General features: G+C 44.3%; 1 protein-coding gene across 1 annotated transcript in view; it reads left to right on the top strand.

Annotated features, from left to right (window-relative positions):
* The window catches only part of PCNX2 (pecanex 2), a 1,104,481-nt gene that overhangs the window by 695,325 nt on the left and 384,747 nt on the right, over positions 1–24,409 (top strand). The gene's annotated exons all lie outside the window — the stretch shown is intronic.

The raw sequence follows: 24,409 nt of genomic DNA, 5'->3' as shown, positions 1-24,409 counted from the left end.
ACATTTCTAAGAAACATAATATAAAAATAAGAAAATACATCATTAACAGGTTGTTAAGCCTGGTGGGGTTTTGGGTTTGTTTGTTTTTTGTCAACAAGCAGGCACACAAGTGGGTAACTATACATTTCTCAGAGCTTTTACAAAGGTACGCTAGGGCCTTAACGCGCGCAATAGCGCGCATTAAATTCCTGAGCACGCTAGTCACTACCGGCTCCTTTTTAGGAAGCGGTAGATTTTCGGCAACCACACACTATAGTGTGTGGTAATTTTGTGCTTGCGCTGTAAACCCTAGCGCACCTTCGTAAAAGGAGCCCTAAGTGCAGCTCTTCCCCTTTGCCCCTGTGCAGCAGTCCCCTTAGCCTCTTGGTTTTATTTTCTCCAGTTTGCCAAATGTGTATAATCTATTTATCAACAACAGAAAGAAGTAGAGATATACAGTACTCCTATAATATCCTTCTGGGCTTGTCATTTTTGCTTTCTTGTAGAAACTGGTTCATACCCTTCTCTTTGTGCGGTAGAAAAATCCAGAGCTGCAACTCACACTTCAGATGCCTGATCTGTTTGGGTGCAGTCCATAGCCAGGCTGAGTGTAAGCACAATGGAAAGATGTCTCCATAATTTGGAAAATACTGTCTTGAGGCATTTTAGTAATTATGAGGCAGAGAAAGGGGAAAAGAATGTCTTCTGTGCAGAGATTAGCCTCCACCTCCATGCACAGTAGCTTTAAATGGTCAATTCTATAACAGGTCATTTGACTATCAAGGAAACTAGGCACTCACAGCCTCTTTTACAATGCCGCACGGAAACAGCCCCGAAGCCCTTTAATTCTCTATGGGCTTCGGGGCCGTTAGCGCAGAGCAGCCGCTAGCGCGGCTTTGTAAAAGAGGCCGTTAGAGCCGGATTCTCAAAAAGCTGCCAAAACTTAGTTGCCTGCAGATCATTCCTACCAGTGACTAACTTAAGGCTTTTAATTGGTTCTAAGCGGTGCGATCATTGGTCATGCCATTAAAAACCAATTAAAACCTCAAAAAAAATTAGGTGATACTAAGCAGCCTCCAGGACCGGTGCCTAGATCCATGGTACCTAGTGTCATCTAATGATGTTGAAGCTTGGAAGTGGGCATGTTAGGGGTGGCACCAGACTTTTGCATCACTAGACGATGCTAGCCATAATTCTGCAAGGTCCCTAGGTGCTGGAAATGTAGACCTGTATAATCCTGAACTACATTTCTGCCGCCTAGGGTCCTTTCTAGGCACCGGTATCCCCGATTCTGAAGCGGCTCCTAGCTTTGATTGACATGTGGCAGGCACCCATTTTGCAAGTGCCTGCTTCAGCAGGCGCCGCTTTCAGAATCGGCTCCTTACTTTCTTTTATAGAATGCTAGTGTAACTGTTTACATACATACAATTTAGGCATGAGAACTTATACTGGTCAGTCATAGAGATGGTTTATGTTTATTTAAAATTGAATGGATTGTCTGTCATGGCTGAGACCAAATCAAGGCAATACAGGGTTGATAAATATCAATTATAGTGGTACCTCGGTTTACGAGTGCACCGGTTTGTGAGTGTTTTACAAGACGAGCAAAACACTCAGCAAACTTTTGTCTCGTAAACTGAGCACTGCCCCGATAAACGAGCACTCAGCAATGGTGGCCCGGGTTGAGTACCTGCCTGCGGGTGCTGCAGCGATTCCAAAGTGGTGCCTTCCTTCCCTTGGGGTCCCCGTGCGGCTGCCCTCCTGCTTCGGCCGATGCCTCTGCCGTCGGTCAGCGCCTCCCGGCTCCCATCTAAGCCTGCCGCCATCCTGAATGAGCATGCGCGCAGCTTCACCTCTCTTCTCCTGTCAACCGCTGCCCCGACAACAAGCTCACCACGTATAAGCACACAGGACGTCCTGTGTGCTTATACATGGTAAGCGTGTTGTCAGGGCAGCAGCTGACTTAGGAGAAGAGAGGTGAAGCTGCGCATATGCTCATTCAGATGGCCTATGGGGAACTTTGCTTTGATAAATGAGCGTTTTGGATTATGAGCATGATCCTGGAACGGATTATGCTCGTAAACCAAGGTACCACTGTATATGTTTTTTAATTAATTTGGATTTTTTAATAAATCAGATTTTTTAAAATTTAAATCAGATTTTTTTATTCATTATGAAATAAGAATTAGTTTTTAATTATGTAGCATGAGACTGTATATTCATAACTATGTTTAAATTTTTTGGTAAATGAATTCCATTTATAATGTCACAGGCAATTTTTCTATCTAGAAGATATTATCAAGTTTCAAGTTTAATTTGTTTTAATGTAATTTTTACATTGTACACCACCTAGAAATTTGATTAAACAGTATAAAAGATTTTTAATAAACTTGAAACTTAAATTCATGCATAATGTCACAGGCAATTTTTCTATCTAGAAGATATTATCACAGATACTTGATTTTGCATTGCTCAAACTATGAATTCATATCTACAGAGATAACATGCTTCTTCATTTCAAAAATGTTATAAAATATACAGAGTTGAGAAAAAGAGCCCCATTGGGGCAGATTCTACAAACAGTGCCTTAATTGACCGACGTCTTCACAAACAGTACTGGTTGCATGTTAATCGCGTAATGGCGCCGTTTGTAGAATCACTGTGAAAGGTAGGCACCAGAAATGTAGGCCAGGGTTTTAAAGGCCTACATTTTCGGCTCCTAATTTTCACATGAAGCTTGGCTAGAGAGGCACCTTAGGCATTGTTTGGGGAGGCGCTTGCTTGTGTGTACTTTTTCATTTTAGACAGTTTTTAATTGGTTTTTGATCAATGTAGTCAGTTACTATACTGATTAAACAAATTTAGTTAGACAGTCATAGGCCCCCTACAATTGTTCCTTTACAAATCGATGTACACAGAATCAACCCCTTATCTTTTAAGTGCTAACAGTGGTGTGTGGTCAGGGCCTTCAGGGGGTTCAGTGAATCCCCGGAAGTCTGAAGCAATCGAAGTTGCGGGCTCCCGGCTCCTGCTCTTTACCTCTATCCTGAGCCAATGTGCTTTTTTTTGTTTGCTTGGTAGAATGCTGGAATCGCAGGCAGCTGCTCAACCAGTCAAATTGCATGAATCAAAAGTGGCACACCCTAAAGGGATTCTGGGGCTGTAGAGAATCCTAGGTGTAAAGCTGTGCTTTTTTTTTTTTTTTTGCTTGCTGCAGTTTGGTTGAACAAGCTGGCTGCTCAACCGATCATACTGCATCAAGTAAAAACTATTAGAAGAAACCCTTCCCCTGAAACCTTTTCCCCTGCTGTCACTGGAGGAATGAAGGCTGCAATCCCAGCATCACACAGTGCCTCCAAGAATACCCCAGGTATGCCTTGCTCCCTTTCCTCTCCCTTCCCCTGCAGTTGCAGCACAGATGCGGCTTCTTTACATTTCTCTTACTCATTTCTGCTGGTGCCACAGTGCACTTTGGGATGCGGCACAGGGCAGGCCCCAGAGTAGACATAAGAATTGCCGCTACTGGGTCAGACTAGTGGTCCATTGTGCTTAGCAGTCCGCTCCCGCGGCGGCCCTTAGGTCAAAGACCAGTGCCCTAATTGAGTCTAGCCTCATTTGCGTATGTTCTGGTTAAACAGGAACTTGTCTAACTTTGTCTTGAATCCCTGTAACAGCCATGTAATCCCCTATAACAGCCATGTGAAGTGCCATAAGCAAAGTGGCAGGAGTTAGGGAAAAGAAGCCATAGTTGTGCTGTACCAGCAGGAGAAGGGGAGGTACTGGACCTGTAAGGGGGACAGAGAAACTGAACCTGTAAGGGAAAGATGGGCAGCTGGAGGGAGGGGGGAAGCTGGTGGGAAGAGAAAGATAAAATGGGCCTATAAGGAAGGGAGGGGAGAGATGAACTGGACCTGTAGTAGGAAGGGATGGAGGGTGGGAGGGGGTAGCTGGAAGGAGAAGAAAGATTAACTAGACCTGGAAAAAAGGGAGGAAGGGTGGGAGGGGCAGCTAGAGGGAAAGGAGAGATGAACTGGACCTGGGAGGGAGAGGGAGGGGCAGCTGGAGAGAGGGAATAGATGAACTGGACCTTCCCCTGGGAGGGAGGGGGCAGCTGAGGGAACAGGGAGAAGAACTGGATCTGCAAGGGGGACTGGAGGCTGGAGGTAAGGGACAGAGGTGCTAGACTACTGTGGATGGGGAGGAATTACAGGAAAGGGAGAGAGATGCCAGACCGTGGTGGGGAAGGAGAAAAAAAGAGAGAGAGAAGTATTCAAGGAGGGGTCCATGGAGGGGAGAGAAATGCTAACTTACACATAGAGGGGAAAATAGAGACACCGAATGAGAGTGTAAGGATGGAAGTAGAGTTGCTGGGGGCAGGGATTAGATGCTGGCTCCAGGTTGGGTGGATGCAGAAGAACAGGATAAATTGGACACAGGAAAGGACAGAGACAAGGTGCTCTTGTACAATCCCACTTTATTCCGGAACTAGTGGGTTATTTCCGTCTACCCGTCAGGACTTTGTAGGAAGCCTCAAACTTCAGAGACTTAAACCCCTCCCCCTCTTGCATTATCACTGTCCCTGTAAGCATCAGTTTTCCTTCCTTCAAGCAAGATTGTAGGAGTTTGTCTTTTCTGCTCATGTTTTATTTTGTGTAATTTCAGTCTTTGCGTTCACGGTTTCCACTCTCATTTTAATTTTTCTTCTTAGATATTTCTGGGAAAGAATCAAAAGCACTACCCAGTACTGTGCTTGGGTTCCTACTGCTGAAATCTCCGTTAAAACCTACTCCAGCCCATCTACACCCTCCCAGCCATTGAAGCCCTCCCCAGCCCATCTTCCATCAAATATAGACACAGACCGTGCAAGTCTGCCCAGTACTGGCCTTAGTTCAATTTTTAATATTATTTTCTGATTCTAGATCCTCTGTGTTCATCCCACGCTTCTTTGAACTCAGTCACAGTTTTACTCTCCACCACCTCTCTCGGGAGCACATTCCAGGCATCCACCACCCTCTCTGTAAAGTAGAATTTCCTAACATTGCCTTTGAATCTACCACCCCTCAACCTCAAATTATGTCCTCTGGTTTTACCATTTTCCTTTCTCTGGAAAAGATTATGTTCTACGTTAATACCCTTCAAGTATTTGAACGTCTGAATCATATCTCCCCGTCTCTTCTTTCCTCTAGGGTATACATATTCAGGGCTTCCAGTCTCTCCTCATACGTCTTCTGGCACAAGCCTCCTATCATTTTCGTCGCCCTCCTCTGGACCACTTCAAGTCTTCTTACATCCTTCGCCAGATACGGTCTCCAAAACTGAACACAATACTCCAAGTGGGGCCTTACCAACAGTGGTGTACCAAGCGGGGGGCGGGGGGGTGGTTCATCCTGGAAGCAGCCTTAGGGGGAGTGCACAGCTGGACAGGTCCGGAAAATTCCTGGGCTGCAACGGCACTCAGCGGCATCGGCGCCCCCTCCTCCGCAACGGCACTCAGCGGCATCGGTGCCCCCCTCCGCAATGGCACTCAGCGCCTCCCCTGCCCCGTGACAGCACTCAAGTTCGGCCTCCTTCTCCCGGCATCAGGGAGAACTTCAGATCGGCAACAGGTGCTTAGTCAAAAGCTTCCCCTGACTGAACTGCCTGGGCGGAAACAGGAAGCTGAGTCAGGGGAAGCTTTTGACTGAGCACCTGTTGCCGATCTGAAGTTCTGCTGATGCTGGGAGAAGAAGGCTGAACTTGAGTGCCGTTGCGGAGAGGGGGCGCCAATGCCGCTGAGTGCCATCGTGGGGGGGGGGGCCTTGCCGATCTTGTTGCCAAAATCGGAAAGGTGAGGGAGAAAGATGGGCCTGTGGTGGATGGAGAGATTGAGAGAAGGGGACAGATGATGGAAGTGGGGGAAAGAGAGAGAAGGGGCAGATGATGGAAGTGGGGAGAAGGTGCAGATAATGGAAGTAGGGAGAGAGAAGAGGGCAGATGGAAGGAGGTGGGAAAGAGAGAGAAGGGGCAGATGATAGAAGTGGACAGAAGGGGGAGAGAGAAGAGGGCAGATGATGGAAGTGGGGAGAGAGAAGGGGACAGATGATGGAAGTGTGGGAAAGAGAGAAGGGGCAGATGATGGAAGTGGAGAGAAGGGGTAGATGATGGAAGTGGGAAGAGAGAAGAGGGCAGATGATGGAAGGAGGGGGAAGAGAGAGAAGGGGCAGATGATGGAAGTGGGGAGAGAAGAGGGCAGATGATGGAGGGGGAAAGAGAGAGAAGGGGCAGATGATGGAAGTGGAGAGAAGAGGGCAAATGATGGAAATGGGGGAAAGAGAGAGAAGGGGCAGATGATGGAAGTGGGGAGATAGAAGGGGACAGATGATGGAAGTGGGGGAAAGAGAGAGAAGGGGCAGATGATGGAAGTGGGGATAAGGGGCAGATGATGGAAGTCGGGAGAGAGAAGAGGGCAGATGATGGAAGGAGGGGGGAAGAGAGAAGAGGGCAGATGATGTAAGGAGGGGGAAAGAGAAGGAGCAGATGATAGAAGTTGGGAGAAGGGGCAGATAATGGAAGTGGAGAGAAGGGGAGAGAGAAGAGGGCAGATGATGGAAGTGGGGATAAGGGGCAGATAATGGAAGTGGGGAGAGAGAAGAGGGCAGATGATGGAAGGAGGGGGGAAGAGAGAAGAGGGCAGATGATGGAAGGAGGGGGAAAAGAGAGAAGAGGGCAGATGATGGAAGGAGGGGGGAAAGAGAGAAGGGGCAGATGATAGAAGTGGGGATAAGGGGCAGATGATGGAAGTGGAGAGAAGGGGAGAGAGAAGAGGGCAGATGATGGAAGTGGGGAGAAGGGGCATATAATGGAAGTGGGGAGAGAGAAGAGGGCAGATGATGGAAGGAGGGGGGGGAAAGAGAAAGAAGAGGGCAGATGATGGAAGGAGGGGTGAAAGAGAGAGAAGGGGCAGATTATGGAAGTGGAGAGAAGGGGGAGAGAGAAGAGGGCAGATGATGGAAGTGGGAGGAAGAGAGAGAAGGGGCAGATGATGGAAGTGGGGGAAAGAGAGAAGGGGCAGATGATGGAAGTGGAGAGAAGGGGGAGAGAGAAGAGGGCAGATGATGGAAGTGGGAGGAAGAGAGAGAAGGGGCAGATGATGGAAGTGGGGGAAAGAGAGAAGGGGCAGATGATGGAAGTGGAGAGAAGGGAGAGAGAGAAGAGGGCAGAGGATGGAAGGAGGGAATAAATAAAAGGAAAGCACATGATGGGGAAAAGGATTGAGTTAGGGAAATACTGGAGGGGGTGAATCAAAAAGGTGGCGAGCTGTAGGTAGACAGTAAAAAAGGAAATTGATGAGAGGGTAGTAAGAACATAATCTAGATGGATGCAGAAAATAAATTGAAAAGGAAAATGAGGGAAGAAAGGGATTGCAGGTGTGGGAAAGGGAAGGAGAGGGGAGAGATGCCAGACCAATGGGGGTGAAAGGAGAGATGGAAGGGGGAGGCATACAGTTTCTGGAAGGGGCATAGAAAGAGAGAAGATGCCATATGAGGCAGTGCTGTATCCCATTTGTTTTCTTCATTCCACCACGTTTCAGAGACTCCAATGATGTCTATGTCCTCTGCATTGACCATGGCTTCTAATTCCCCCATTTTGTTTCTTAGGCTCCTTGCATTAGTATATATGCAATTTAGATCCTGGTATATCCTTGTCTTTATTTCCTTTCCCTGTGCTTCGGTCTTTAGTTTCTTCTCTGTTGTTACAATCCTTATAACCTCCTCTTCTGGGTTTGTTGACTCCTGTGATATGTCCATTGTTTCTTCCCAGCCTTTTTTCCCCTCGGTATCTTCACGGGATACCGTCTTCCGAATCATCAACGCTTGGTCGACTCTCGGCTTTCCCCTTCTTCTTAGTTTAAAGCCTGTTCTATTCCTCTCCTGACGTTGTTTGCTAGGTCTTGTTCCCGCCGCGCTCAGATGCAGTCCATCTCTCCTGTAGAGCTTGCTCTTGCCCCAGAACGTTGTCCAGTTCCTCACGAAGTGGAACCCTTTTTCCTCACACCATTTCCTCATCCACGCATTTATTGATTGTAGTTCCTCTTGTCTTTTCACATCTGCCCTCGGTACCGGTAGGATCTCTGAGAACGCTATCTTCTGGGTTCTCATCTTCAGCTTCCTTCCCAGAATCTTGAACTGTTCTATCAGCGTGCTTCTCCTGTAGTCTTTCCTGCTGACATCGTTCGTTCCGATATGGATCATTACTGTGATCTCTTCCGTCTCCGCTCCTTCCAGGATCCTTCCAATTTTGTTCACGATGTCCTTGGTTCTCGCTCCTGGGAGGCAGGTCACCAGTCGATCCTCTCTCCCTCCTGCTATGTGGCTGTCCACATGCCTCAGGATCGAGTCTCCTACTAGGATCGCTGACTTTCCCTTCTTTAGGTTTCTCTTCGGTCTCAAGTCAATATCCTCGGTGTGCTTCGCTGCTTCCTCACCTGGGCATCGACTAGCCCTGTTCTCCCTATCATGCGATGTTCCTCTGAGGGTGTCTTCTATGAGGTCATCTGCTTGTTCTACCTTCCATGATGGTGTTGGTGTAACTTCATCTGCATTCTGAAGTTCGTTCTCTTCCACCCGCCTCCTGTAGGCTTCCTCAATGAAGTCCTCGAGCTCCCTGACTTCTTCCTCGATGTGTCTCTCTCTCATGAAGATCTCAGCTGTCCTGTTTGGGTTCTCTGTGATGTGAAGTCCTTCCATTTCCTGTATCTTGTCCTTCAGTTGCTTGACTTCTTTCTTCAAGATTTCCAGTTCCTGGCACCGACCGCATACATATGACTGTCTCCCCGAGGGGAGGTAGTCGTACATATGACAGACAGTGCAGAACACTGGAAAGCTCATCTTCTGGATTCCCTCTGCTTCCATTGGTGTCTGTCTTTTTGGGAGTGCTCTTTTTTACTTTACTGGTTCCTTGTGCTTGTGTGAGTGTGTGTATTCTTCTGTGCCCGCTTGCTACTTCTTTATGCCCTTGTTATATGATTCGGTCTGTATCTACTCCTAGTTGTGTTGCGTTTGATTGATAAAGAGTAGTGTGGTGTTTTGTGTTAGCCGATGTTCTTACTTTAAGTTAAGAGTTTACTTGTGTCCTGCTGATGTTACGTATGTAAGTGCCCTCTGTGTCTGTTTAGTTTACTCTGTTTTTGCTAATATGTTCTTATTGGATATTTAGTTTTGTTTATTGCTAGCTTCCTTACCTCTTTGCAACTTCCTGGTGTACTGACTCTGCCTTCTCGAGGCCCTTCGCAAAGGCGCTCTCGCTAAGGCGAGCACGCCGAACAGCTGTGCGCCGTTGGCTCCTCCCCTTTTATGGGTGAGTTCGGCTTCAGAGAGCTGCTGACGTCGGAGGGGTGGGCGGAGTTATCTCTCGCCTCTACCCCTCTCTGTGTCCTGCCTGCCTCTCTTCCTTCTGATCCTCTTCACTCACCACGTGTTCCTGACTGCCCAGCCGCCTCCCGACTCTCTCCGGCTGCCTCAGAAACTATTCTCCGCTCCTCCGCGTTGTTGGCTCCTCCCCTTTATTTTCTCCACCACTAGTTTGGAGAATCATATTGGCTTCCTTTTTCTCTTGTTTTTATTGATTTTCTTCACATAAAGGTCCTTAACCATTTTTATCGTTCCTTTCAGCTTAGTCCACTGTCTTTCCACTTCTCTTATGTCCTCCCATCCTAACAGCTCTTTCTTCAGGTATTCTCCCATTGCATTAAAATCCGTATGTTTGAAATCTAGGACTTTAAGTAACATGCGGCTGCTCTCCACTTTAGCCGTTATATCAAGCCAAACCGTTTGATGATCGCTACTTCCCAGGTGAGCATCCACTCGAACATTAGAGATACTCTCTCCATTTGTGAGGACCAGATCCAAAATCGCTTTTTCCCTTCTGGGTTCCATCACCATTTGTCATAGCAGAGCCTCTTGAAAGGCATCCACAATCTCCCTACTTCTTTCCGATTCCACAGCTGGAACATTCCAGTTCGCATCCGGCAGATTGAAATCTCCCAACAGCAGCACCTCCTCTTTCCTTCCAAACTTTTGGATATCCACAATCAGATCCTTATCAATTTGCTGCAATTGAGTCGGAGGTCTGTAGACTACACCTACGTAGATAGAAGTTCCATCTTCTCTTTTCAGAGCGATCCATATTACTTCTTCCTCTCCCCGGGTCCCTTGCATTTTGGTCGCTTGGATATTGATCTTTACATAGAGAGCTACTCCTCCACCTTTTTGACCATCTCTGTCCTTCCTAAAAAGATTATATCCCGATATGTTTGCATCCCATCCATTTGATTCACTGAACCATGTCTCTGTGATAGCGACAATATCTAGACCTGCCTCTAACATAGAGCTTGCAGATCAGAACTTTGTTGCTTAGACTGCGAGCATTTGTAGTCATCGCTTTCCAGCTATTTTTCAGCGGTAATTGCCTTTTTCGTATGGATTTTTTGTTTCGTTTCACTTTCTGTTGCAATGGTAAGAAATGAGTTACTGATATTGTTTATGTTGCAGAGGTTCCCTGCGGGGACAGCTCTTTTTTTTCCATGAAATTTTATTGAGAATTTTATCAATTAGGGCACTGGAGTGTGTAGCGCAGTGGTTAAAGCTACAGCCTTAGAACCCCTCTGCTCCTTGTGACCCTGGGCAAGTCACTTAATCCCCCCCATTGCCCCAGGTACATTAGGTAGATTGTGAGCATGCTGGGACAGACAGGGAAAAATGCTTGAGTACCTGAATAAATTAACGTAAACGTTATGAACTCTCCTGGGAGAACGGTATAGAAAATTGAATAAATAAATAAAAAATATACAAAAGGAAAACCCAATACAAAAGTAAAAGCATTCCAGCAATAAAAACAGAGAAAACTCAATATATTCTTATGTAAATCAAAGATAAACAAAGTTTCTCTAGTCCATATGATATAATTATTAGATGGAAACAAAAAGGACAGGGCAATAATGGTGGGAAACAGGAAAAGAAGAGGGAAGGACTACCTTAGAAGAGAGGAAGGAAAACCCAGAATAAAAGGAAAGAGAGGGCCCCCCCCCCCCCCCCCTCTCCCCCCCCGAGGCCAAAGAGAAGAAAGGAGAGTGAGAAGTATTAAGAACCTACAAGTTACAGTTAAAGTTGTATATGGTTTAAAGTGAATCCATTAATAATTTTGTTATTCAGAGGCAAAGTGGTGGAAATCAGCATATCATGTTTGGACTGCATCCAAAAATGTACATTAATCAGATCAAAGGACTTCCAATTGGATAAGATTAGCCTCAAAGCAATGATGAGAAGTGTGTCAAATAGAGCATGCTGAGATACTGGAAGCTTAATAGAGGGGGCTTCTGATTTCAGTATAATTACACTAGCAGATATATTAGATTACAAGTCAAAAACTAATCGCAAGACTGACCAAACTTCAGTCCAAAAATTCAATAAACAAGGACATTCAAAAAGCATATGTAATAAAGTATCTGGAAGTGAGTTACAATTCCAACATTGGTTTAAGAACATAGGAATAGCCTTACTGGGTCAGACCAATGGTCCATCAAGCCCAGTAGCCCATTCTCACGGTGGCCAATCCAGGTCACTAGTACCTAGCCAAAACCCAAGATGTAGTAAAATTCCATGCTACCAATACAGGGCAAGCAGCTGCTACCCCATGTCTTTCTGAATAAGAGACTATGGACTTTTCCTCTAGGAACTTGTCCAAACCTTTCTTAAAACCAGCTACGCTATCTGCTCTTACCACATCCTCTGGCAACGCGTTCCAGAGCTTAACTATTCTCTAACTGAAAAAATATTTCCTCCTATTGGTTTTTAAAGTATTTCCGTGTAACTTCATTGAGTGTTCCCTAGTCTTTGTAATTTTTGACGGAGCAAAAAATTGATCCACTTGTACCCGTTCTGCTCCACTCAGAATTTTGTAGACTTCAATCATATCTCCCCTTAGCCATCTCTTTTCCAAGCTGAAGAACCCTAACTGTTTTAGTCTTTCCTCATACGAGAGGAGTTCCATCTCCTTTGCCATCTTGGTTGCTCTTCTTTGAACCATTTCTAGCACCACTATATTTTTCTTGAGATAAGGAGACCAGAATTGAATGCAATACTCCAAATGAGGCCGCACCATGGAGCGATACAGGGGCATTATGACATTCTTAGTCTTGTTAACCATCCCTATTTTAATAATTCCCAGCATCCTGTTTGTATTTTTGGGTGGAAGGTTTCATCATATTGTCTACAATGATACCCAAATCCTTTTCTTGAACACTAACCCCCAAGGTGGACCCTAGCATCCGGTAATTGTGATACAGGTTATTCTTCCCAATATGCATCACTTTGCATTTTTCCACATTCAATTTCATCTGCCACTTGGACCCCCAGTCTTCCAATTTCCTAAAGTCCACCTGCAATTTTTCACAATCTGCATGCGTTTTAACAACTTTGAACAGTTTAGTGTCATCTGCAAATTTAATCACATCACTCGTCGTTCCAATTTCCAGATCATTTATAAATAAGTTATATATCACCGGTCCCAGTACAGATCCCTATGGCACTCCACTGTTTACTCTCCTCAATTGAGAAAAATGGCCATTTAACCCTACCCTCTGTTTTCTATCTGATAACCAATTCCTTATCCACAACTGAACTTTGTCACCTATCCCATGACTCTTTAATTTTCTCAGAAGCCTCTCGTGAGGAACTTTATCAAAAGCTTTCTGAAAATCTAGATACACTATATCAACTGGCTCATCTTTATCCACATATTTATTCACACCTTCAAAGAAGTCAAGCAAATTTGTGAGGCAAGATCTCCCATAGCTGAACCCATGCTGACTCCATCTCATTAAATCATGTTGGTCTATGTGTTCCACAATTTTATTTTTTATAATCATTTCTACCATTTTGCCCTGTACCAAAGTGAGGTTTACCGGTCTGTAATTTCCTGGATCTCCCTTGGAGCCCTTTTTAAATATCAGCGTAACAATTTTATTGTCCCTTGATACTTCAATTTTGGAGATCCATTTGGGATCAGGTAAACAAAGTAATGGAAAATCCAGTGGCACTAACATATGACACTGTGCTATTTGGCACTATGATGAGAGCTAAAAGCCAAATATCATCTCACAATAATAAACTTCTCTTTATTATGATGGGGGTTGCCATACAGCTTATTCTAAGGAATTGGAAAAACTGGGATAGACGGAAGTATTCCTTTTGGTGGGAGTCTGTCACGTTTTTAAGATGGAACGTAATATGGCCATACATCAGGGACATTATAAGAAGTTTCTGTAGATTTGGGAACCATTGACAAAATTTTGCAAAGAGTGATTGGTGATTATTCCCTTTGGTCATACATGTCCAGGGTGGGTTGGAATGTATTTTTCAATTTCTCAATTTGAGTGTAGTTTTTTTATATAATTATAGGGGGGTGATATATCTTTTTGTCATAGATTATAATTGTAATTGTATTTAAGTGCTTTTATAGAGTTATATGATTGTATTATATTTTGCACTTACTTACGGCTTTAAAATGAATAGAGAAATTAAAAAAAAATAAAAATAAAAAATCAGCATAACATTGGCCACCCTCCAATCTTCAGGTACTACAGACGATTTTAGCGACAGGTTACAAATCACTAACAGCAGGTCAGCAATTTCATGTTTGAGTTCTTTTAGTACCCTTGGATGTATACCATCTGTCCTGGTGATTTATCACCTTTTAACTTGTAGATTTGGCTCATTACATCTTTCATATTCACCAAGATTTCTTTCAATTCCTCCACATCATCACGCTTGAAAACCATTTCCAGTTCAGGTAAATCTCTTACATCTTCTTCCGTAAAGACCGGGATACAAACTATACATAAGAACATAAGAATTGCCACTGCTGAGTCAGACCAGTGGTCCATCATGCCCAGCAGTCCGCTCACGCGGCGGCCCTCTGGTCTAAGACCAGCACTAGCTCTACCAGCGCACATTCTTGTTCAACAGAAACTTGTCTAACTTTGTCTTGAATCCTTGGAGGGATTCAAGACAAAGTTCCCCTATAACAGCCTCTGGAAGAGCGTTCCAGCTCTCTACCACTCTCTGGGTGAAGAAGAACTTCCTTACATTTCTACGAAATCTATCCCCTTTCAACTTTAGAGAGTGCCCTCTTGTTTTCCCTACCTTGGAGAGGGTGAACAACCTGTCCTTATCTACTAAGTCTATCCCCTTCAATACCTTGAATGTTTCGATCATGTCCCCTCTCAATCTCCTCTGTTCAAGGAAGAAGAGGCCCAGTTTCTCTAATCTTTCGCTGTACGGCAGCTCCTCCAGCCCCTTAACCATCTTAGTTGCTCTTCTCTGGACCCTTTCGAGTAGTACCATGTCCTTCTTCATGTACAGCGACCAGTGCTGGACGCAGTACTCCAGGTGAGGGCGTACCATGGTCCGGTACAGCGGCATGATAACCTTCTCTGATCTGTTCGTGATCCCCTTCTTTATCATTCCTAGCATTCTGTTTGCCCTTTTTGCTGCCGCTGAACATTGTGTGGACAGCTTCATCGACTTGTCGATCAGAACTCCCAAATCCTTTTCCTGGGAGGTCTCTCCAAGTACTGCCCCGGACATCCTGTATTCGTGCATGATATTTTTGTTACCGACATTCATCACTTTACACTTATCCACGTCGAACCTCATTTGCCATGTCGATGCCCATTCCTCGAGCTTGATTATGTCATGTTGCAGATCTTCGCAGTCCCCCTGCGTCTTTACTACTATGAATAACTTCGTATCATCCGCAAATTTAATCGCCTCGCTCATCGTATCTATGTCCAGATCATTTATAAAGATGTTAAAGAGCGCGGGTCCAAGCACCGAGCCCTGCGGCACCCCACTGGTGATGCTCTTCCAGTCCGAGTATTGTCCATTTACCCCACTCTCAGTTTCCTATGCTCCAGCCAGTTTTTAATCCACGTGAGTATTTCTCCCTCAATTTCATGGCTTGCAATTTTCCGGAATACAAGCTATACCGCAGAGACAGAGTGGCTCTAAAAGGTGGGGGCATTGCCAAAGAGGGAATTGAGACTACCAGAGAGAACACGCCGGAATCAAACAATAAGGTAGAATCTCTATGGGCCAAAATTCTGGGAACAAATGGAATGGAAACGAAGATCGGCATCTACTACCGACCCCCAGAGCAGTCCAAAGAAATTGATGGAGAAATGACGGACGAGATTAAACACAACTGCAAAGGAGGCATCACAGTTATCATGGACGACTTCAATTATCTAGGAATAGACTGGAACCCCCTCTGACAGTTCATGCTATGTTTCCTTATGGCTAGAATTACCAGACATCCAGATTTCCCTGGACATGGCCTCCGGCACATTGGAAAATCTGGCAACCCTACTTATAGCACTGTTTAGTTGTTCAGGTTTCTAATGTTTAATGACCTGTTCTTGTTCGTTGTGGAATTTGTTGATATTTGTTGACTTATTTGTCGGGGAGTGTCCCCGTTCTTCTCTCTCTCTTGTTCTTATCCTCTACAGATGTTCCTGGTTGCTTTAAGACTAACTAATGTTTATAGGGATAGTGATGAGGTAAGATGGAGAGGGGTTCAAGTCTCTGAAGTTTGAGGCTTCCTACAAAGTTCTGGCGGGTAGAAGGAAATAATCCACTGGTCCCGGAATAAAGTGTGGATTTACAAGAAAGAAGATTAGCAAAGGTAAGAACCTAATATTTTGTTAGGCATAGAGGGAACATAGGGACAGGGACACTGAGGTACAACATTGGACATAGAGGGAGTGACAAGGACACTGAGAAAGCAGATAGTGGAACACTGGGAGAGAACAAACAGGGACATAGAGAGTTGGATGAGATGATAAAGGGACACAGGGGGAAGATGGATGGTGGACATGGAGAGAAATGTGAAACAGATAGAAGATCCGAACAAGAGAAAAACAGAAGACACTGGGACAAAGCAAATGGAAAAATAAAATACTTAGATAACAAAGGCAGAAAACAAAATTTATTCTGAATTTAATTTGAATATGTAAATTTTTGGCAAATGCGTATCTTTGATATTTACAATTTTTAGTTTCTGTTCCTCAAGTATGCAAGTTTCATATGTGCCTCATGTGTGCAAGTCTTGACATTTTGAAGGTTCTAGTTCATTTTTTGCCTTTATATTTCTATTATTGATTTGTGGTCCCTTGATTAATATTTCTTGAGGGTGTGTTTTTTGTGCATGTGACCAATGTGTGGTATTCTTCTAGCAGGTGGCTTCTGTGAGGTATTCTATTAGTGTAGGGATTTATAGCAGCAACTTGGAACAAGGTCTTTAAGAATGTGTTATTGAATTCATTCTCCTATTTACATTTTAAAAGGCAATTGAAGACTTATTTGTTTTCCAAGTTTCTGAGTAACACCTCCAAAATTATTTCTTATTCTACTTCATTTTGATATTCAAGTTACCTTCTTCCAATCTCTCATCCTGATGTAAATAATTTTTTAATCTTTTGTAAACTGCATAGAACTTTTGGGGTTATGCGATCTAGAAATTGAGTTTATGTTATATTTATGTTAGTAGGAGGTATGCTGGTGTTCTGCCTTTTTATAGCACAGTCAGAGTGTAGATTTTGGGTGGGCCTACGGGGAAAATGAATGGGCACAAAAATGTGCACACCATCCCTGCTGAGGCACTTCCCTGCCCCTAAGACTCAAACTTCTCATGAGAAATTATAAGTACCTGTGCGTAAAACCATATTTTCGGTTGTGGCTTCAACTTTATGGAATGCCCTTCCTACTAATCTGAAACAGGAAGATTGTCTATCCAAATTCAAATCAAATCAAATTCAAATCAAATCTTAAAACATTTCTGTTCAAAGACGCTTACGAGATATAAGCTGCCATTTCCCTCTTACACATAAGTGTCTGCATTTTCGTTATCCTATATCCCCTTGTATCATCCTTTATTTATTTATTACATTGTAATTTTATTAACTTCCCTTCTTACGTATCAAGTTTTATTCTTGTGCTTTTTTTGTGGTCTCTGTTTTTATTACCCATTTTTTATTTTTACACTGAATTGTAAACCACTTAGACTAGAAGATAGGCAGTTTAATTGAGAATATACAGTTGTCAGCCTTGACTCAAGTATATGGTGAAAGTACTCTAATAAAATGTCTTCAATACATTGTGAATGCATCCTTATAAGCCTTTTAACTGGTACTAATCTAATACCTATCACTATCTTGTCAATCTAAAGTCCTCAGCCTAGATGTGAATGTACCTCTGTAACCCTTATTCCACTTACCCAGTATATTATGAATGTACCTTTAATCCTCTTCCTCCAATATATTGTGAATATATCACTGTAACCGGTTCTGGGCTCCTGCCATACAGGTGCCTCCTGGCGTTCCCAAAACTAAATAAATAAATAAATTTGAAACTTACGTGAGCTGGCAGGGATCCCACAAGCTAAAGATCTCTTCAAAAGTGCCAGACACTCCTGCATTCAGTTTGACAGTCAGCAGTTCTTTCATAAGCTGACAACACTGGCACCCCTTTACATATTCAGTTTCTGCAAATGCGTGAAAAACTAAGCATATGCTGAGTACCATCACTGGTGGTTCAGGAAGCAGCTTCTGACTGCAGAGGTGTTTCTGGCACCTTTGGGGAGATCATCAGCTGGCGGGGCTTGGGGATCCTGCCAGCTACCATAGCAGTGTGCTGTTATTGGTTGGACCAAAGTGGATGGGTCTGAGAGAATGGCTCAGGTGGAAAACTTCTTTCCAGAGTGAAACAAGGTGAAAATACCCCCCCCCCACCTCCAACCCCACATACACATACACACATACTAAATCACAGTCCAAATTGCAGCAGTTCTTTTGTAGCACTCACAGCTTTCCAGGACCTTTTTTTAGGAGCAGCAGAAACAGTTCCTTTCAGCACAGCAAACCTAATTAGTCCTAAGGTCCAAATATCCAAAAACAAAACTCCTAGGCACAGAGGTGATACAAGCAATCTCTCTATGCACAGCCTTATGCTACTGTTTCTATTTAGGCTTGCTATTTAAGGTGAAAGCTTTAGATAGCACCTCACACAAAAATATCCGTAACAAAGCCAGTAGTTTAAGGAAGCTCCATAGCTTCTTCAAGCTCTCCTTCATAAGGAAGAATTTCACCAACCTCCATAGATTCCTGTTGAGCAGTCAGCTCTGGGATAAATGGTTCCTCAGCTTCACTCACATCCAGCATCTCAACATCAAGCTTTGACTTGTGCTGGTGAATGCTAGGAGGTAATACCTGTGGCTCTCCTTAAGACATTTCTCTTTAAGTTTCAAGTTTCAAGTTTATTAGGATTTTATATACCGCCTATCAAGGTTATCTAAGCGGTTTTTACAATCAGGTACTCAAGCATTTTTCCCTCTCTGTCCCGGTGGGCTCACAATCTATCAAAATTCCAACTAAGTTCACAAATAAAAACGGGACAACAAAAACGCTTCCAGGAAGCGATACTCCATTTTTCCCTCTCGTTTCATCCTCCCCCTCCTCTCCTCATTTTATTTTTATTTATACAATATAATTTAAAAACTTTCCCTTCCCTTTTCTCCCCTTTATCTCATACCCTTCGTAATTAAGTCTTTGTATCGAACTTATCCCCCATTTTTATTTTGCATTTTATATATATAATTTATATATATATATAAAATTTTCTAATTATTGTAAACCGACCAGATACTTGTGATGGTCGGTATATCAAAATATTATTAAACTTGAACTTGAAACTTCTTGCTGGCTTCAATAGCTCTGCTTCCTCCCTGCTATTGGCCTCTTGTGCTGTCTCAGGATCTGGTTTATATGGGAGAGAGTCCTGTCTACACCTGCTTGATACTGATATGGGCAGGTACTCTCTATGCCTCCCCCTTTGGCCAGATTGCAGCCTGGGGAAAACTGCTGTTTTTTCGGGGGGGGGGGGAAGGGGGAAGAAACGTTTCTGCCTGTTTCTATAAATTTCCCTTTGTGTTGAACAGGGCTTTCTTGCCAATGATCCTGACTATGAGGACTTAAGCTGGGATACAGAGCCCCACTTGCTTGCTAAGCGGGGAAACCTCTCTGGTGGGTTGTGATGGGGTATATGTCCCATCACATGTGATAGTATTTTCCCAAGGGAGGGCTACACCGGAGTCTACCCCTCCTCAGAGTTCCCAGGGTTAAACAGGGATTAACTGGGTTCAACTAGTTCCTAATGGGGTGGTTCTAGTTATAGAGGAAGACTAGGTGGGTGGTGTTAGGAACCAACTACCCCTATTTCCCTGGAGTATTGTGTTGCCCAATAGTAAAGATTGAATGACCTTGCCACTGGACTTGAATAACAAATTTGTATCCTAATTTGCATAAGAGCCTTAAATTGGACTCCTGATAGGGAGAGGAGCCTTGACTTGTACCCCCCTCAATCCTCAGGGGACATTTTGAGGGGTCAAAAGAGACCTCACCTTGAATTGAGGTTGTTTAATGGACTCCCAGCAGAAAGGAGCATAGTTTGAATTCTTGGAAACAAGAGCTCCAGGGTGACTCTCGGTAAGCCCAAAACCTTCTCGGAGCATTGTATATCTGGATTTTCAGAAGGCGTTTGACAAGGTCCCGCATGAATGACTACTTTGAAAAATTGCGAGCCATGGGATTGAGGGTAAAATACTCACATGGATCAAAAACTGGTTGGTGGATAGAAAACAGAGAGTGTGGGGTAAATGGAGAGTACTTGGACTGGAAAAGTGTCACCAGTGGAGTGCCGCAGGGTTCGGTGCTTGCTCTTCAATATATTTATAAATTACCTGGAAATTGGAACGATGAGCAAGGTGATTAAATTTTCAGATGATATGAAGTTATTCAGAGTAGTGAAGACGCAGGAGGATTGCAAAGACCTGCAACAGGACATAAACACGCTCAAGAAATGGGCCACGGCATGGCAAATGAAGTTTAACGTGGACAAGTGTAAGGTGATGCATGTTGGTAACAAAAATCTTGTACACGAATACAGGAAGTCTGGTGCAGTACTCGGAGAGACCACACAGGAAAAAGACTTGGGAGTACTGGTCGACAAGTTGATGAAGCTGTCCGCGCAATGTGCTGCGGCGGTGAAAAGGGCGAACAGAATGCTTGGAATGATTAAGAAGGGGATCACGAACAGATCGGAGAAGGTTATCATGCTGCTGTACTGGGCCATGGTGCGACCCCCACCTTGAATACTGCGTTCAGCACTGGTCACCGTACTTGAAGAAGGATATAGTACTACTCGAAAGAGTCAGAGAAGAGCGATTAAAATGGTTAAGGGCTAGAGGAGTTGTCGTACAGCGAGAGATTAGAGAAACTGGGCCTCTTCTCCCTTGAAAAGAAGAGACTGAGAGGGGACATGATTGAAACGTTCAAGATAATAAAGGGAATAAACTTAGTAGATAAAGACAGGTTGTTCACCCTCTCCAAGGTAGGGAGAACAAGAGGGCACTCTCTAAAGTTAAAAGGGGATAGATTCCGTACAAACGTAAGGAAGTTCTTTTTCACCCAGAGAGTGGTGGGAAACTGGAATACAGTACTCTTCCGGAGGCTGTCATAGGGAAAAACACCCTCCAGGGAATCAAGGCAAAGTTAGACGAGTTCCTCCTGAACTGGAACGTATGCAGGTAGGGCTGGTTTCAGTTATGGCACTGGTCTTTGACCTAGGGGCCACCGCGGAAGCAGACTGCTGGGCACGATGGACCACTGGTCTGACTCAGCAGTGGCAATTCTTATGTTCTTATCTGAGCTTCAGCTAGCTAGGACTTTTGGCCTACATCCCCGGTAGGCAGTGCATGGACCCTTGGGCCTATATCCCGGTAGGTGGTGAATGAACACTCGGCCTACACCTTCAGGTAAGCAGGGCCAGGGGCATGACAATTGGTGTCAGAAGTGAGATTGAGAAACCGTCAGACGAAGCTGTGGATTGTGTCCCCTCAGGGAAGATGCTCTTAGCCCACATCTAAACAATTACAAACTATACAAAATACAGCCCTAAGACTCATCTACTCATTGGAAAAATATGACCACATCACAGAAGCATATCATGACTCTCACTGGCTCCCAATACAAGCAAGAGTACACTTCAAATTCTACTGCCTGCTATTCAAAGCTATTAATGGAGAAAGCCCAACCTACTGGAATAACCGACTAACCCAATCCACCTGAACCAGGCAAAGGAGAACCCACTCACTATTCACCCACCCACCAACCAAAAATGTTAAATGAGGAAAATTATATGACAACCTAATAGCAACCAAAGCAGCTAAACTGGACAGACAACAGAATACAAAACCTTCAAGAAAGATACTAAAACCCTACTCTTCAAAAAATACATAAAACCTATCTAACATGACCAATTCTACCCAAACCCCATCTACCCACTCTATACCCTTAATATACTGTAATATGCCCCCAACTACCAACTAATGCTAAATGCCAACACTTACCACCTTACGATCTCGACAACTCTTTGGTAATTCATATGTAACTCTTACGACATCTCTTATGTTATTCCTGTAAACATTTATGTAATTTCTGAAAACTTTTATGTAATCCACCTTAATTAGTATTGTCAAGGTACTGGCGGAATAGAAATCACTAATGTAATGTAATGTAATGTAATCTAAGGTAAAGGGTACCTGAGCTGAGGGAGAGTGTGCTCGAGGGGAAGGGCATGTTTGTTTAAGAGATCCACTCTTGGGTTGTTCTTTTTGTTGGCTTGTTTCCACAGGACCATGGCCTAGGAAGAGACTGGGGAGGAATGGAGGACGTGATGGCAGTTAAAGAGACTTGGGTGGCCACTCGAACTAAAGAGAAAGAATTGGACCTGGGGGAAATCTTCCTTTTTCAACCCACGATGTTCTAGGAACTCCTGGGTAAGATCCGAAAAGACCACCAGGAGAGCTGAAAAGTGTAAAGGAGTCTTGCTCCCGACTAAAGTAGAAGCTCTTAACCAAGAGGCCATAGATCAGTTCCAACATTTTCCCCAAGAACATTGGACTTGAATAACTAATTTGCATCATACAGTGAATTGCAGAGAAAAGTAGTGATTTATAAAGAAAAGAGACTCCTAAAGCCTTAAACTGGACTCCTGATAGGGAGAGGAGCTTTGGCTTGGGCCCCTTCAATCCTCGGGGGTCAAGAGGGATCTCACCCTGAACTGAAAGGGGGGGTTGTTTCATGGACTCCAGCAGAAAGAAGCATAGTTTGAGTTCTTGGAAACAAGAGCTCCAGGGCGATTCTTGAGGGGAGGAATGCTGGCTTCGGCCTATCGGTAAGCCCGAAATCTTCTCGGAGCATCTGAGCTCCAGCTAGCTAGGACACTTGGCTTATAGCCTGGTAGTCAGTGCTCGGATACTTGGCTTATACCTTCAGGCAGATAGGGCCAGGTGTGTGACAATAGCTTTAAACCCCCTTAACACAGGCTAGCCCTTGTCAGGGGCTGAGCAGCACCGACAGACAGGTAGGAATCCATTCACACCCCTCCTGACACACTCCCTCTCCCTTCCCCAGGGCAGATTCAAAGTTCCAAAAACCATACAAAAAGGGGAAAAAAATGCATGGAAAATAATTAAGAACATCATGTCTCAGTAATCCAGGCTGCCTTGGCCAGAAATGCTCAAAACATAAACACAATCCCCAAGGATATACTCTGCCAAGATATCCCATTGTCCTATATTCCCTCTGCAGTTCCCCTCACCCCATTTACCAGGCTCAGTGGAGTCCCCCCTCCAGCCTCTCGAGCAGGCCATACCAAAATAGCGTCCTCTTCTTGGAGTTAAGGAGCGAGCAAGCTGACCACCGCCGAAAATGATATTTGTTGTAGTCCCAATCCAGGGCAGAGGGGACTGGAGAAGGTAGGCCTACTCAAATAGTTTATTTTTATTTATTTATTTATTTATTTATTCAATTTTCTATACCAGTGGTTCCCAACCCAGGCCAGTCGGGTTTCAGGATAGCCCTAATGAATATGCATAGAGCAGATTTGCATGCCTGGCACCTCCATTATATGCTGATCTCACTCATGCATATTCATTAGGGCTATCCTGAAAACCCGACTGGCCTGGTGGTCCTCCAGGACAGGGTTCTATACCATTCTCCCAAGGGAGCTCAGAACAGTTTATATTAATTTATTCAGATACTCAATCATTTTTACCTATCTCACAATCTATCTAATGTACCTGGGGCAATGGGGGGATTAAATGACTTGCCCATGGCACAAGGAACAGCGTGAGTTTGAACAGAGGCTGTAGCTTTAACCACTGTGCCACACAGTTTTAGCTGTCAGAGCCAAGATCTGGAGAAATCGCTTCCTCTCACTGCATTCCATTCTCACACTACCAGGACTCCAGGATCTTCACCGTTCTCAGCCTGACCATTGACCAAGTCGAGGAACCTTTGAGCCTCACCCTCACCCTTACTCTTAATATTCTTAGGTAGGCCGGGTAAACCAGCGCAAACCGTACACCTTTTTTGTGGAGGGAAGAGAAGATTGGTGCCATCTCTATCCTTTGCATGGCCACTCAAGATGAATAGTCATTAAATAATAACAGCCTGTTCCCATCATATTCAATCCATTCCATTTTGCGATACGCTTTCAGCAGCTGTTCCTTTTATTGCCAATTAATATATTTTGCAATCGCAGCTTGTGGCTTAAGGTTGGCTTCCTTACTCAGACCCAGCCTGTAAGTACGCTCACAAACAAAGGCATTGGCCGACGATCGCAGACCCAGATGCTCTGGCAGCCAATGCTGGAAAGAGGTATAGAGATCTGCTTCTGGTAAAGGTTCTGGGAGGTCCACTACCTGAAGATTGTCCTGATGTTGTTGGCTTTCTTGTTCCTCTAGGCAATCATGAGGCTCACCACTTGAGCCTGCAAGCTTTCCACACGCGCCTGATCTCATTGGGCCTCATGCTCACATATACACCGCTAAGCCTCAAAAATTTGGTGGGAGTGGGCATCAAATTTTTTGTTAATCCCATCCACAGTAGATTGTAGTTTGTTTAGACGATCTTCCAGAGCTGTCGTAACCATCCGTGAGATTTCTTGGGCCCACTCCACAAAGTTAAAAGGAACAAGTGCTGACACAGACGCCATCTTGGGAGTGCTGGCTTTGCTCTTCAAAACATTTGCAGTTTTTGTCGGCATACCGCTCTGCCAAGTGTCTGGAGTTACACCGCTGATCATGGCTCTGCCCAAGCTTTTCTTTGACACCTTTAGGGTAGCATGGTCTGGAATTTAAAGGGGATTTTTTTTGCCAATATTCAGTCCTCTGGCCACGCAGCCTAGTGAGTCATGTCTTGCTAAGGCTAGCACATCACGTGACCCCCGGCATGGGTTATCTTTAAGCAGGGCTTTATATATTACAAGGTTTTAGC

Source organism: Geotrypetes seraphini, chromosome 3 (assembly GCF_902459505.1).
Source record: "Geotrypetes seraphini chromosome 3, aGeoSer1.1, whole genome shotgun sequence".
NCBI lineage: Eukaryota > Metazoa > Chordata > Amphibia > Gymnophiona > Dermophiidae > Geotrypetes > Geotrypetes seraphini.
This window is presented reverse-complemented; position numbering and strand designations above follow the sequence as displayed.